Source organism: Neofelis nebulosa, chromosome 6, assembly GCF_028018385.1.
Source record: "Neofelis nebulosa isolate mNeoNeb1 chromosome 6, mNeoNeb1.pri, whole genome shotgun sequence".
NCBI classification, from domain to species: domain Eukaryota; kingdom Metazoa; phylum Chordata; class Mammalia; order Carnivora; family Felidae; genus Neofelis; species Neofelis nebulosa.
Window position 1 is genome coordinate 76,296,324 of NC_080787.1, and position 17,121 is coordinate 76,313,444.

Sequence of the window (17,121 nt, forward strand, 5' to 3'; positions counted from 1 at the left end):
TTAAAGCAGGCTTTTTTTTTTTTAGGAAGTAGGGAGGAAGAATAGCCTGAGAGCAACAATGAACAGTGAAGATGTCTACTTCACTGTTGTAGCAACAACAAACACCACTGGTGAAAGATGTAGGGGAGTTAGGGGCCTCAAGGAGGAATGAGGTCTTCTGGAGACAAGTGTGGAGAGAACATTCTGAAAAGAGGTGGAGGGTAACAGGTATTTCTCTAATGTGTTTCAGAGGGCCCAGTAGAAGGGATTTGGGGGTAGCCAAGGGGTGGGAGAAGTGGATGAAGAGGCTAGCATACAGTGAGTGAGACTTGTCCCCTGCATCTGGGACTTCTTGGGGGTGAATAAATGTATAAAAAGACCTAAAAATTTGAAGGGATTAGTGCGACGGCTGGCCAGGTTGCGATTTGGGTGCGGTTGGGCAGGAAGAAACCTTAAGTGATGCCCTAGTCCTGGTGATGCAGTTGAAGAGGTTGGGAAAGATGGATTTGGAGTTCTAGTGGGGGCAGACCCACTCCTGACTGCAGGCTCATAGTCATGAACATGCAGGTGTTGTAAGTGGTATATCTAGAGAGGACTTCCCAGCTTCAATTTGGGCCTCCACTGGGTAGGGGACAAGTTTACTGACAGTGTTCCCATTGCTACTCGAACCCCAGGGTGCAGTTGTGAAACTCTGGGGAAAATCCGTTGTTACTCAGAACATGTGGGCCTCTGAAAATGAGTGTGGAAAGCCAAAGAAGCTTGATCTTAGACCCATGTGCATGCATCTTCCCAGCCTGTTATTGTTGAATAAGTGAGCTATGGAATGAGTTCCTTCCTTCCTTCCTTCCTTTCTTTCTTTCTTTCTTTCTTTCTTTCTTTCTTTCTTTCTTTCTTTCTTTCTTTCTTTCTTTCTTTCTTTCTTTCTCTTTTTCTTTCTCTCTTTCTCTCTTTCTTTCTTTTGAGAGAGAGAGACACAGGGTGCAAGTGAGCAAGGGGCAGAGAGAGATCATAACCTGAACCGAAGTCAGATGCTTAATGACTGAGCCACCCAGGCACCCTATGGAATGGCTTTTTTAAAATTTGTGGGGCACGTGGGTGGCTCAGTTGGTTAAGCTACTGACTGCAGCTCAGATCATGATCTCATGGCTCGTGAGTTCGAGCCCGTGTTGGGCTCTGTGCTGACAGCTCAGAGTCTGGAGCCTGCTTCAGATTCTGTCTCTCTCTCTCTCTCTCTCTGCCCCTCCCCTGCTCATGCTCACTCTCCCGCTCTCTCTTTCTCTTTCTCTCTCTCAAAAATAAATAAACATTATAAATTTTTTTAAAAAAATTGTTAAGTCTCTTGGTATCCACAATTAAAAAACAAACAAACAAACCCAAAACTGCTATTGTATTTAAGATGCATGGAGAAAGCCACTTTGGGGACCCTTGCCCCCTGGTGCTGCTTCTTTCTTCCTGGGCTAGGGCCATGTGGAGATGCTCAGCAGCATCCATGCTCAGCAGCATGGATATGCAGCCTGGAGATGCTCAGCAGCATGGATAAACTCAGCTCCATGTTCATGAACTTTTTTTGAAATGGAGGCAGGAGAGGTGGCATGTACATATTTTCCTGGGTATTGAAAGAGTGTTTCTCTGCTAAAAAGATGAGTAGTGAAATAGAAATGTGATTTCCTGGCTTCTTTCTCTACTTTAACAGTACCCAGCCTAACCAAAGAAAAACTCTTAGGAAGTTACATTTGCTCCTGCTCTGTGTTCCCAGCTCTATTCTGTTGTGTGTGTGTGTGCTTTAAACTCCTTTCCCAAATCACATATAGTTTATTTCAACTGTGTGTATTGTCTCATCCCCATCCTGTAACTATCGAAAATGCTGGGGCGCCTGGGTGGCGCAGTCGGTTAAGCGTCCGACTTCAGCCAGGTCACGATCTCGCGGTCCGTGAGTTCGAGCCCCGCGTCAGGCTCTGGGCTGATGGCTCGGAGCCTGGAGCCTGTTTCCGATTCTGTGTCTCCCTCTCTCTCTGCCCCTCCCCCGTTCAGCTCTGTCTCTCTCTGTCCCAAAAATAAAAAAATAAAAAACGTTGGAAAAAAAAAAAAAGAAAATGCTGAACAATGCAGAGTTGTTTTTAATTGTTGATTTAATTGTTTCTTATAAGGTATTTAATAAAGCTTTTATTCTGTATGCATTTTACTACATCTGATATAAGCCATGCAAAATATTCCAGCTATTAGATATAAAGTATTAACATTCTTTTTTTTAAAAAAGTTATCTCTCCACTCAAGACCCTGAGATCAAGAGTCTCATGCTTTACTGACTAAGCCAGCCAGGCGCCACTTACCATCCTTTTTATACTTGATATTTAAGCGTTTCTTGAAGCATATAGTAATTTTCCATAATATTTCTAAATACTGGTGTTTTGAGTCTGGCTTCACATATTATCAAATGCTAGATCTTAGTTATCTTGGGAATGACTACAACATAATGATCAAATACATATTTTTGTACTTAGGTTTAAAAACACTTTTCTAACGATGTATATACACTATCCCTTTTGACTTTTGGAAAAAGTAATGTTGTGATAAAAGGACCTTTCATGGTTTTTCACATTTATTTCTTACATTCCTCTAAGTTGGGCTATGTTTTTCAACCTCAGCTGACATCGTTTCTCGGCCTTTTGGCCAAGATCAAGTGTAGTATCTGTTCTTATCAGCTGACAGAGGGAGAAACTGAAGAATTCAGCAATTAAATAATTCGCCCACGTTCACTCAATTATTTACCCAATGTTGAAGAAGTAGGAAAACAGATTTGAGCTCAAAAGACAAACCCAAAAGCCTCAGCGACTCACTGGTGCAACACGCCTGCTCATCCTCAAACTAATACAAATAGTTTGTTATTTGCATTTTAATTTAATTCTGTTCATGTAATACTAATTAAAGGTGTTGTGTAATACTAATTAAAAGGCACGGTGTACACTTTATTTGTCAGGCCCTGCGGTATATGGATTATCATATGTAAGACTCCTTAAGCCTCGCTGCACTATAATGTGGGGATAATTGCCATTGTATAAGAGCAAAAACAATTTATCTGTTCAAAGACACATTCTTGTTAAGTGGGATAGCTGGGCGTCAAATACAGTCAGGCTCCAGATCCCGCAATATTAGTTGAGAGTTCAAATATTTCAGCGAAAATCCAGGTTGTAACAAATGTATTTTTTCCAGGTATAATGTCTGAAATTTTATAGTCTCTATGGACAGTTATATAACTTAGGCACAATAGCTTTAGAGCAATCCAGTCGGTCAACTGTCAGTTTCTTAAATTCAAAAGAAGTTTTTGGTGCTTTTGTGCAAAATTCTAAAGTTAAAATAAAATGCTTAATTTGCACAAAGGCATCAGAACATTCCCTGTTTTCTCCATTAGTTTTATCCCAGTGAACATTGTACTATTCCTAAATATTTGATGAAGGCGATGAAGTGAATTAGTCCTCCAGATTGTGAAGGCTTGTGGAGTTATGCCCTTTTGGAAGCATTTTTTTGTCCTAGGAATGTCAAAGCTGGCAACTTTTTGATGGCAGTTTGTTTCTCCATCTGTCCCATACATTTAGAACAGTTGTGAAGTGAAGAATGGATTTCATACCATGCAAGTAGGTATGAAATCCTTTTACATGTTGCCAATCTGATTTCTCTAGGGAGAAGTCACCTGCGTGTTGGGCTTCTCTGACTGTCCAGGTGGAATGGTTACATTTTTGACAAATCTTAAGAAAGCTTAAAAGTGACAGAGAAATAAATTCTAAATATTGGTGTTTGTGTTATTAGTTGGGGTAGATTAGACTATGCTCTGGTGACAAATATACTTAGTGGCTTGACATACAAAGTCTGTTGCAGGTGCCACAGCAGGGCAACTTCCTTTCAGACTGCACCTTGCGAATCCAGAATGACAGAGCACAAAACTCCCAGGGCATGTGAGTGCCAGAGGGTTAAGCAGAAGCTATTTATGCCTTACACCGGAAGTGATATACGCCACTTCTCACAGTCCCCTGTGAGGTCACAAGTTCCCATCTAATATATGAAAGCAGGAAGCAGCAAGTAAGAGAGGATAACTGGATGTGGGTGAGCAATCTCACTATAGTAATCTCTACTATAGCTCACAGCCCTCTTTGTTCAAAACATTTACCTTTCAATATTCTAGCCTTTTTGATGATGCAAGATTATACAATCTGATATATCATCCAGGTAAGTAATGTAGCTTTGAGTTGTTTAATAATTTATTTTGAAAGAGAAATCAAATTTACCACTTTTGGGGAATTCATTTATCCAAATGTTTGCCTTTTATGTTTGAAAAGATTATTTATGTAATATTGTAATATTAAAAATTAATGTTGCATAATTTTCACAAGCAAGAGGTAACTAGAAGGTGTATACATTCCTAGTTTTCTCTAAAATATTGTCATCTCTAACATGGGAAGCATTTTAGGAGTTTTAAGGGCCTCTGAACAAGCTATGTGTTTCTGGCTGAGTGACTTAACCTCCCAAAGACATATGTCCTTAAATGGATGCAGGGAAAGTGGCAATATCTATTAGAAAGTTGTAGTTATTGAGAAAATTTGTGTAAAACCCTAAATGTGAGACAGGAAAACCATCAAAATCCTAGGGGAGAATATAGACAGTAACCTCTGTGATATCAGCTGCAGCAACTTCTTACTAGACATGTCTCTGGAGGAAAGGGAAACAAAAGCAAAAATACACTGTTGGGACTTCATCAAGATAAAAAGCTTCTGCACAGCAAATGAAACAATCAACAAAACTAAACAGCAATATTTAGAAAGGGAGAAGATATTTTCAAATGACAGATCTATGATAAAGGGTTAGTATCCAAAATCCATAAGGAACTTATCAAACTCAACACCTAAAAACCCCAAATAATCCAGTTAAGGAATGGGCAGAAGACATGAATGGACATTTTTCCAAAGAAGATATCCAGATGGCTACCAGAACATGGTAAAATAGAACAAAAATAGAACATGAAAATATGCTCAACATAACTCATCATCAGGGAAATACAAACCAGAACTACAATGAGCTATCACCTCATACCTGTCAGAGTGGCTAAAATTAACAACACAGGAAAAACCAAATATTGGCAAGGATGTGCAGAAAGTGGAACCCTCTTCCACTGTTGGTGGAAATGCAAACTGGTACAGCCACTCTGGAAAACAGTATGGGGTTTCTCAAAAAGTTAAAAATAGAACTACGCTGTGATCCAGCAATTTTACTACTAGGCATTTACTCAAAAGATACAAAAATACTGATTCAAAGGGATACGTGCACCTTGATGTTTGTAGCAGTATATCAACAATAGCCAAATTATGGATGAATAAATGGAAAAGGAAGGTGTGGATCAGCTGATGAATGGATAAAGAAGGTATTATATATATATATATATATATATATATATATATATATGTATGAATACTAGTATATTATGATATTATCAGAAAGAATAAAATCTTGGGACGCCTGGGTGGCTCAGTCGGTTAAGCATCTGACTTCATCTCAGGTCATGATCTTGAGGATCGTGAGTTCGAACCCTACGTTGGGCTCTGGGCTGATAGCCTGGAGCCTGGAGCCTGCTTCGGATTCTGTGTCTCCCTCTCTTCCTGCCTCTTCCCTGTTCATGCTCTGTCTTTCTGTCTCTCAAAAATAAACGTAATTTTTTTTAAAAAAAGAATAAAACTTTCCATTTGCAATGATGTGGATGGAGCTAGAGTGTATTATGTTAAGCCAAATAAGTCAGTTAGAAAGACAAATACCACGCAATTTCGCTCATATGTGGAATTTAAGAAATGAAACAGATGAACATAAGGAAGGGGGAAAGTGAGGCAAACCATAAAGCAGACTCTTAACTATAGAGAACAGGGTTGCTGGAGGTGAGGTGAACAGGGGGATGGGATAAAGGGGTGACGGGTATTAAGAAGGGCATTTGTGATGAGCACTGAGAGTTACATGTATGTGATGAATCACCAAATTCTACTCCTGAAACTAATATTACACTATATGCTAACTGGAATCTAAATAAAACTTAAATGAAAGAAAGAAAAAGAAGAAAAGAAAGAAAGAAAGAAAAGAAAGAAAGGGAAAAGGCGTAATACTTTTAAAAACTACAATAGCTTGTGGCATTTACTGAACCTCAGTGAAGTTAACTAGTACTATACAGAGCTGAAAAAGTGATAATTGTGTCTATCAATCTTGACCCAAAACCAGGTTTATACATCCATTTGTTATCTACAGATTTTCCAAATACTAAAAATGCTACTAAAGATTTTCCATAAATAATTGTTAACATACTTTGGGAGCCAAAATGAAAACTTATTCTAGCACATCTTATTCTAATAGTTTGTTTTTAATGTCTTTGATGATTTCTCCTGCTCTTGTTCTCTGGTTTTTAACATTAAAGCTCTTTTTGTGTACTTAATTTCCACAGAGAAAGTATAAATCCAGGAATGTATAAATTAAGTATGATTGTTGTAGACCTATAGGAATTAAAAAATAAGAAATGTTATGTAGTTTTCAGAACTCTTTTTTTAATGTTTATTTATTTTGAGAGAGAGAGAGAGAGAGAGAGAGAGAGAGAGAGAGCGCATGTGTGCAAGTGAGGGGAAGGGCAGAGAGAGGGAGAAAAGAATCCCAAGCAGGCTCCACTCTCAGCACAGAGCCCAACGCAGGGCTCCATCACATGAACCATGAGATCATGACCTGAAAGGAAATCAAGAGTGAGACTCTTAACAAACTGAGCTACCCAGGCACCCCTTCAGTACTCTTAACTTCATGGTTAGGGTTGTATTATGGGTTGAGTTGTGCCCTTCTCAAAACTGATATTTGGAGTTTCTATCCCCAATACCTTAGAATGTGATTTTATTTGGGGGCGCCTGGGTGGCGCAGTCGGTTAAGCGTCCGACTTCAGCCAGGTCACGATCTCGCGGTCCGTGAGTTCGAGCCCTGCGTCGGGCTCTGGGCTGATGGCTCGGAACCTGGAGCCTGTTTCCGATTCTGTGTCTCCCTCTCTCTGCCCCTCCCCCGTTCATGCTCTGTCTGTCTCTCTGTGTCCCAAAAATAAATAAAAAACGTTGAAAAAAAAAAAAGAATGTGATTTTATTTGGAAATAGTCATTGCAGATGTAATGTAGATGTGTTAGGAAGAGATCATACTAGAGTAGGGTGGGCTCCTAATACAATATGACTGATGTCCTTATAAAAAGAGGAAATTTTGACACAAGGACATGTACAGGTTGGAAATGATGTAAAGACTCAGGAGAATACTATCTACATGCCAAGAGATGACTTATGTCACCACCCTCAGAAGGAACCAGTCCTACCAACAGCTCAGTCTTAGACTTCTGGGCTCCAGAACTGTGAAAGAATAAATTTCTGTTATTTAAGCCATCCAATTTGTGGTACTTTGTTATGGTAGCCCTAGAAAACATACATAGGTTGTCATACATTTCAATCTTACATATATTTTAAACTCCATTAGAAATTATTAATATTGATACACATTTCCAGGACCTTATGAGAAAATCTTGCAGTACCAGGTATAATCTGAGATATCCTTCCTCAGCTGCATAACTTGCCCAGATAATATTAAATTATAAAACTCTTGGGGCGCCTGGGTGGCGCAGTCGGTTAAGCGTCCGACTTCAGCCAGGTCACGATCTCGCGGTCCGTGAGTTCGAGCCCCGCGTCAGGCTCTGGGCCGACGGCTCGGAGCCTGGAGCCTGTTTCCGATTCTGTGTCTCCCTCTCTCTCTCTGCCCCTCCCCCGTTCATGCTCTGTCTCTCTCTGTCCCAAAAATAAATAAAAAATGTTGAAAAAAAATTTAAAAAAAAAAAAAATTATAAAACTCTTTTTTTTATTTTAGAGAGAGAGAGAACACAAATGAGATAGAGGGGCAGTGGGAGAGAGAGAGAGAGAGAGAGGGACAGAAAAAGAAAGAGGGAGGGAGGGAGGGAGGGGGAATCTTAAGTAGGCTCCATGCTGAATGTGGAGCCTGCTGCAAGGCTTGATCCCACAACCCTGGGATCATGCCCTGAGCCCAAATCAAGAGTAGTACATCCAACCGACTTAGCCACCCTCATGCCTGTAAATTATAAAACTCTTAAACTATATGACTGGCTTAGTAAAAATGTATTTTTTAATGTTTATTTATTTTTGGGAAAGAGAGAGACAGTGTGCAAGTCGGGGAGAAGAGGGAGACACAGAATCCGAAGCAGGCTCCAGGCTCTGAGCTGAGCTGGGCGCAGAGCCCAATGCGAGGCTCAAACCCACAAACCATGAGATCATGACCTGAACCAAAGTTGGATGCTTAATCAACTGAGCCACCCAGGTGCCCCATAAATGTATTTTTTTTAATAGAGGGAGTTTCTTGTCTCCAGTTGTCCTAGGGCATTATGTTTTGCAAACTAATCTGTGCTCTTAAAGTTGCCTTGTGTGGAAGATGTGTACATCTTTGCACTCTGCTGCATGGGTGGTCAGCAAAGAGTAATTGCTCATCCACAAACTAGCTGGAGATATAAATGTCTTTTGTTGGCGGTGGGTGGTTTTGTAATGTCAAAGGATCTTTCAATGGATTTAATTTATGTACACTAAATTTAGATATATCTCTAGCCTTTGGATGTCAGAAGGCAGAAGGACACGTGGTACAATAAATAGATGTCTCTTTGGGGCTATATAATAATATCTTAACTCTTTAGAATTTAGTGTCTATGTGCATTTTCTATAGCAATACTTCCTTGGGTCTTTATTGCAATGATTCCTGATTTTTTCAAATGATATTTTTTGTGGGCATGTAGACTGTTGAAGCTCGAGATAAATAATACATGAAGTCCTTCAGCCATGCCTTTAATGTGAACACTGAAGATTTGTTTTCAGAGCTAAAACTGTTGATACTGTGGCTCTAAACCTGAACTTTAAACACAAATGAAATTTCTCTTTTTAGTTTGCTCCTGTCCTCCTCTCTTCCACTTTTCTCCCATTTATATTGTGGCAATGAACACTTGATGTCATAAAATATCCCCTTAGGAGCAATTGAATGTGTGTCTAACTGGGAAGAGAATGTGTAGACTCTAAATCAAGATTCTTTATTTTACCCAGGAGGAGCTGCTGTAATGTTTGTGAGGCCAGAGTACACAAGGCAGAGATCAAACTTGGGAGCAAACCTCTCATCATTACCTTTGTGATTGCCAATTTGAATCTTTCCTCTTTTTTTTTTTTAATGTGTGACTTTAATCTTATCAATTTTGTGTCCTCAGGTGGAATCCTACAAGTATAATTTTTTTTTTATAAAATGACCAGTTGAAAAAGAAAAATCGTAATGGTACTCATTGGTCCTGATGAGCAGAATTTGATAACCTCCTTCACCTGCCAACCCTAGCTTAATGTCACAAGTGCTATGTCATCAAATTGTTATATATTCACTTTGACCTTATACGTGCCAACTGTGTCTTATTTATTTTGGATATTGTTTTTCATCTCCAAGAATGGAAATAATTCTATCATGCACTTGAATGTGCTTGTGTGTTGATGATAAAATTTCCATTGTGTGTGTTGAATAACATCATGTCTTCTCTTTGAGTTCAAACACTGTAAGGAGGAAGCACTTACACATGAACATTATTACTTATTTCTGGGCTAGCTGCTGTCCTGGTCTATATAACATGATTTACCTGTGGTTCATTGTTTTCAAACTTTAAGACAAGATTCTTTTTTGAATTCCATTATGTAAAGTTACTCAATGTCATGATCATAAAAATTATATATATTATAGACACTTTCTATCATAATTATCTTATTTTTTATAAGAATAGATTGAAAATCAGAGAACTGTTCATGGTTGTCAGTTATAAGTAGTGGAGAGTGACCTTGAACTCTGATCTACCTTTCAATACACATTTTACACACATCACCCTATCACTCTGCTTAAAAACTCTACTGTTTCAATCCACTGTTTTCAATTAACCTAACAACTTGGATGAAATATCTGTTGACTATAGTAGTTGGGTTTTGAAATTTTTTTCAATGGTAATGAAAAATTGGCTCTCCTAACTTGAGCCAATTTCCCCATTAGTATCCCTTCTGAGTCATTTATAAGATGGTTCAGTTGCCCCTGGGGTTTCTTGGAAGAAACATTCTCTAATTAATATTCAGTTCTCTAGTTCTGTCACACAAGGTCCAGCACATATATCAGCACATAATAGGCCCTCAGTAAATATTATTTTCTTCTCTGCTTTCTCTTCAGTAATTTAATTTGCCTGTCTTTGTCCCTTTGGTTTAAAACTTTGATTCCTAATATCGTGAAGACAAAGAATACAATTCCTATCCTCTCCATCTTAGTCTTGAAAGTCTATCTTCTTAGGTCTTCTTAAATGTATATATATATATCATGCTATGGCCATTTCTCTGACCTTTTCTTCTCTGTATTCTTAGTATCCTTCTTATGTATAAAATATGTTAGTCCAAGCCTCTTATTGTTTCTTTCCATTATTCTTTGAAAACATCTTCTTTTGGTAAATGTTAAATCTATTAACCTGATCCTGGGCTCCAATTCTATATTTTTCTAACTCTTTGCTTGGCTAATTCTTGTTATCTTGAAATCACCTCAAATTCTCTATGTTAAGACACTTCTTTCCTAACTGTATTTACTTTCAGGTAACTGTCCTACTTCTATTTTTGATATATCTATTCTTTCAGGCCATCAGATCCAACATTTCCTTTGCAGACTCAGTCCCCATCAACTAGAGTTGACTATGATTTGTCTATTTTATTCATTTCTTCTTCTTTCTCACTGCTGCCATTATTTCAGTTCCCAAGCTTTAAATTGCCACTTGGACTATTTTTGCCTTCAGTCTCCTTCCCTATTTGAATTCTTCTGATGTACCACTGGTATTTCTAACCCAAAACTTCCAATGAATACCTTCTTTAGTCAGATATACTTAGTGGTTTTCCATCGTCACACTGTAAAATACAAATTCTTTAGACTTTCAATAAAGACTCTTGCGATCTGTCCTTAAAATCTATTTGAAAGATCAACTTCTGTTTCTTTTTACAAATTCCTCAAGCTGATCAAGATCTTATGATCTGAGCATTGAAAATTTGATTCTATGTGCATACGGAGAGTTAGAATAAATATATATATACGTCTATTTACCATAGTAAGACATTCCCTAATATATATTCATTGAGATTTGATGTTGAGGAAATTCAAACTGCCTCAACTTATACTAGTATAAGTGATAAATGGCAATAAATTTGGTTGTATTATATTTTCTCTTAATAAAGCTGAACTTATTTGCTAATGTACTGTCTGAAAACTTGTTCTATGCTTTTCTATGATCTTTGTGATCAAACTGGAATCCCCCTTAGATAATTATGGCAACATTAAAAATGTATGATTATTTTTAGGTTCTCAATTTAATAAGATGCTTGTCTTAATTGCTAAAAGTAATTGTTTTGAAAGTAGCTAAAAACCCTCATTAACCTCGTTAATAGGCTATAAAATCATAATCATGGTGATAAAGAAGCAGCCTTATATAGAGCATGCAAATTCTTACTGTAACTTATAGCACTAAATTGCATGTTTCCCTTGTAATAAAACACTAAGATAAATAGGACAGTTGAGAAAAACAAGTTTGTGTTATTTGTTTGAAATTATATAAGTAATGTTAAAGTCAAGATCTGATTCTCTTGAATCAGCTTAAGACCTAGGTGTTTAAGCAATCTCAGCCCCAGACACACAATGCTTGAAAACATTCCATAGCAGGAACATATGGACTGTAGCATCAGATATTTGAGTTGGAAGCCCACACATGATATTTACTAGCTGTATGTCTTGGGACAAATTAGTCAATGTCTCCAAGCCTCAGCTTTTTCATCTCTAAATGAGAAATATAATAATAACTCTGTAACATTGATTTTTGGGGGGGAGGATGAATGGAATAACAAAAATTAAGTATCTACTACCATGTCTAACTCATAGTAGGTACTCAACAAATAACCTATTATTAGGTAAGGATGGTAATAATAGTCAACAATAAAAATATTTTTGTTTACCCGCTTTTCTTACTTGGAGACAATTTTTTAAAAATCAAGTGACAAAGCAAGGAGAATACTTTATACCTAATTTGAGGTGGGTTTTTTTTAAATTTTTTTTTTAATGTTTATTTATTTTTGAGACAGAGAGAGACAAAGCATGAATGGGGGAGGGTCAGAGAGAGGGAGACACAGAATCCGAAACAGGCCCCAGGCTCCCAGCTGTCAGCACAGAGCCCCACGCGGGGCTCGAACTCACGGACCGCGAGACCATGACCTGAGCTGAAGTCGGCCGCTTAACCGACTGAGCCACCCAGGTGCCCCCCTAATTTGAGGTTTTTAAGACCACCTCTTTTTAATGCTTTAATCCTTCAGATTTCTGGAGTGGAAAGGAGAGTTTGGTCTGATATTCCCATGCACACAGGCATCATGAGACTACGAGTGTCTACAATCTTGGCTTAGAGGGGTACATTTGAAAAAAAAACTTATGTACGGCCCCAGAACTTCTTCTCCTTCTGCAACCTTTCATTTATTTCCAGATGGCCTCCCTCCCATCAATATAACAACTCATATTTCAAATCTTCATCCAAGATGGAAGAAGGAGTAAACTTTATGTCCAACTTCCCCTCAGTGGGTTTATGACATCTTCTGTGAGGCATCAGAGACCAATGACACACAGGACATCTATAGACTTTGGAGAATTTTAGATGGACCCAGCATATACACAGCAACTGGATACTAACAGAAACAGCAAGAATACATGTGAACGCATTTCAGATCCTGTGTTAATTACATTTCCTTTTAATCTATAGAACAATCTTATTAGGTAGGTGTACAATGATATATAATCCAAATGTTACAAAAGAGGAAACTGAAACACAGAGAGACAAAAGAACTTGCTCAGAGTCACAGAGCTGAAGTAGTAGTCAAATTGGGTATGTCTGACTATAAAGCTCTTTCATTAAAAGTCTACTATTATTCTGCTAAGTAGGGCACAGCTTTGGTGTTTGGCTTGGGTTCTCCAATGTGGCTTTATTCAATCTTAAAAAAAATAATAAAAATACATAAATCTTGGGGCGCCTGGGTGGCTCAGTTAGTTAAACGTTGGACTCTTGATTTCAGCTCAGATCAAGTCCCACATCAGGCTCTGCACTGATAGTGTGGAGGGATTCTGCTTGGGATTTTCTCTCTTCCTCTCCTTCTGCCCCTCCCCCTCCCTGCCCCTGTGCATGTGTTTACTGTCTCCTCTCTCTCTCTCTCTCTCAAAATAAATAAACATACAAAAATAGATAAATCTTACATAAAGACTAAGAGAAAGGTGAAGCTAAACTATACTAAACAACAAAGATGTACAGTTTATCATCAGGTGACTCTATTTAACAGAAAAATATATGAGCTTTTACTGGGCAAGCATTGTTAGCAGTTTCTGATCCTGGATAATAAAAGGGAAGACGTATTAACATAGTTGTTCTCAGATCTCTATTGAGCAGAGTAAGCGAAAAAGTACAAGATTTCTTCTTAATTTTGGTTGAGGAACCCACTCAATGTGTTCATCGAGTCTTGGATTTTTAGGAAATTTATACCAGAATTATGAAATTAAACCAAGCACCCAATTAGCCTGACTTTTAAAAAAATAACCAGATTCTGCTCACACTTTTGAGCATATCTTTGTAAATAGGTGCTATAGAAGTAGTTTTAATTTTTTTAAATATTTATTTATTTTTGAGAGAGAGAGAGAGGAGAGTGCAAGCAGGGGAGGGGCAGAGTGAGAGGGAGACACAGATTCTGAAGTAGGCTCCAGGCTCTTAGCTGTCAGCGCAGAGCCTTACACGGGGCTGGAACCCATGAACCATGAGGTCATGACCTGAGACGAAGTAGGATGCTTAATGGACTGAGCCACGCAGGTGCCCCAGAAGTAGTTTTATCTAATACTTAATTCTAACAAAAATAATAATAGCAAGATTTATATTCATGAGGAAATGATGACACTTCCTCAAACAGTTTAAACTTCTTAAACTCTAAAGACAGTTTTAGCATCAAATGCACTGGCCAAAAAACCAGAAAAATAAATTTACAATGTAATTTACACAGTAACTGCAATAGACATAAAGCTGTTTTTTTGAATATCAGTGGCAGAAAAATTTTGGTTACCATTCTTGCAAAAAGTTCTTCAAGTCTTGGGGTGCCTGGGTGACTCAGTCGGTTAAGTGGCCTACTCTTGGTTTCAACTCAGGTCATGATCTCACGGTTCATGAGTTTGAGCCCTGCATCGGGCTCTGCACTGACAGTGGGATCCTGCTTGGGATTCTCTCTCTCTCCCTCTCTCTCTACCCGTCCTGTACTCTCTCTCTCTCTCTCTCTCTCTCTCTCTCTCTCTCTCTCTCTCAAAATAAATAAATAAAACTTAGGGAAAAAAGTCATTCACGTCTCTACTTCTGTTGTTAATACAACTTCCAAACCATACTACGGTCAAAATAATTTTTACAATGACTCATTTGACCACATTTGGTTTGAGCTCTCTGTTGGTTCTCCAGTGCACATAGACAACTTAGCCTGGCATTCAAGATCCTACATAATATTTTACTAATCCACTTACTCAGCTTTCCTCTTACCTAAGCAAGCACCAGCCAGCATTGTTTTTTTTTCTTTAAATATTACATATAGTCTAGTTTCTGCATCCTCATTCATCTTTATTTCCTTCCAGATTTCTTTAACTGTTGTCTGTATATCTAAACCCTATTATTTACTCAAGGACCAGCCCACATCTCATCTTTTTAAAATTTCTTTTGTGCTCAACACAAATTTTTCTCTTCCTGCTCAGAATTAGCCAACTTTGTTTTTTATATTACTTAATGTTTATCAGTCTCATGCTATTTTGTAACTTATAATATATTCAATTCTTCTCTGTTTATATTGCCAGTTCAAGAGCATGGTGAATATGTATGGTTAATTATAGCTAAAAAACAATAAATGATAGAATAATTTATTTTCAGTCTCTGAACAAGGCTTTTCGAGGCGTTTTGAATTTTGATGCAATCTGAATAACTAATTTTTTTAGTGAATTACATTTTTAGTGTCTTATCTAAGAAATTTGTACCTCACCAAAGCCACAAAGATTTTGCCAATGTTTTTGAGAAGTTTGGCTTTTACTTTTATGTTTTATGATATGTTTTAAGATATTTCTGTATTAATATTGAAGCCCATTTTTTGCATGTGAATATCTAGTTGTTCTAATATAATTTGTTGATAATATTATCCTTTCTTCACTAAACTGCTTTGCATCTTTTTCAAAATCAGTTGGAGAACTGACTTTTGGGTGACTCTGTTTTTGGACTTTATATTCTGTTTCATTACTCTATTTGTCCATCTTGTTGAATACCACACTACACACTAGCTAGGTTACAGTTGCTTAAATAACTATTGAAATCAGCTAGTTTTAATTGTTTAACTTTGTTCTTCCTTTTCAGGGTTGTTTTGATTCTTTCTTTGTGTTTCCAAATGGATTTTGAAAAATTTATCCATTTATATTAAAAAACTGACTGGGATTTTGATTGAGATTATATTAAATCTGTAGATGAATTTGGAAAGAATTGACATTTTAATAATACTGAGTCTTCTGAACCATGAGCCTAGTACATTTCTCTATTTATGACCTGATTAATTTCTGTCGGCAATATTTTATAATTTTCACTGCATAAATTTTTCATGACTTCTGTCAAAATCATCCCTACTTTCATGGGTGCCTGGGTGGCTCAGTACATTAAGCATCCGACTTCGGCTCCAGTTATGATCTTGCAGTTCGCAAGTTTGAGACCCGTGTCAGGCTCTGTGATGACAGCTCAGAGCCTGGAGCCTGCTTTGGATTCTGTGTCTCCCTCTCTCTATGCCCCTCCCCCACTCATTCTCTCTCTCTCTCTCTCTCTTTCTCAAAAATAAATTAAAAATGTAAAGAAAAATCATCCCTACTTTCATATTTTGGCTGCTACTGTAAATGGTATTAGTTATTAATTTTAATTTATGATTATTTATTGATATTATAGAAAGACAATTGACTTTTGACTATAGATCTTGTGCCTCATTTAATAAAACTTTGTAAATTCACCTATTAGTTCCAGTAGCACTTTTGTAGATTGCTTTGGATGTTCTATATACACATTCAGGTCATGTATGAGTAGTAACAGTGGTACTTCCTTTCCAATCTGGCTGATAATTTTTCTTGCTTCCTTTCACTTGTTAGACACTTCAGTCCAACGTTAAATAGGAGAGACTGAAAAAATTAAATAAATAAATAAATAAATAAATAAGAGAGAATGGATATCCCTGTCTTGTTCCTGAACTTAGGAGCAAAACATTCATGTTTTACCATTAAGTATAATGAAGCTATAAAATTTCCTCATAGTTGCCCTTTTTAAGTTAAAAAGTTTCTTCCTGTTTCTACTTTTATGAATTTTGTATCTGGAATAGATACTGGATTTTGCCAAATACTTTTTCTGTATTCATTGAGATGATTCTATTTCAGATTTGTTTTAGTTTTGTTTTCTTGTCAATATGGTAAATTGTACTGACTGATTTCCAATCTTTTTTTTTTTTTAATTTACATCCGAATTAGTTAGCATATAGTGCAATAATGATTTCAGGAGTAGATTCCTTGGTGCCCCTTACATGTTTAGCCCATCGCCCCTCCACAAACCCTCCCATAACCCTCAGTTTGTTCTCCATATTTATGAGTCTCTTCTGTTTTGTCCCCCTCCCTGTATTTATATAATTTTTGTTTCCCTTCCCTTATGTTCATCTGTTTTGCCTCTTAAAGTCCTCATATGAGTGAAGTCATGTAATTTTTGTCTTTGACTAATTTCATAGCATAATAACCTCCAGTTCTATCCACGTAGTTGCAAATGGCAAGATTTCATTATTTTTGATTGACGAGTAATACTCCATTGTGTATGTATGTGTGTGTATACACACACACACACACACACACACACACACACCACATTTTCTTTATCCATTCATCCATCAATGGACATTTGGGCTCTTTCCATACTTTGGCTATCGTTGATAGTGCTGCTATAAA

The 17,121-nt window shown here is 37.4% G+C and overlaps 1 pseudogene; it reads left to right on the forward strand.

Annotated features, from left to right (window-relative positions):
* Window positions 1-2,629: 2,629 nt before the first annotated feature.
* On the forward strand, window positions 2,630-2,753 carry LOC131515639 (U2 spliceosomal RNA; annotated as a pseudogene).
* The last annotated feature ends 14,368 nt before the right edge of the window (window positions 2,754-17,121 follow it).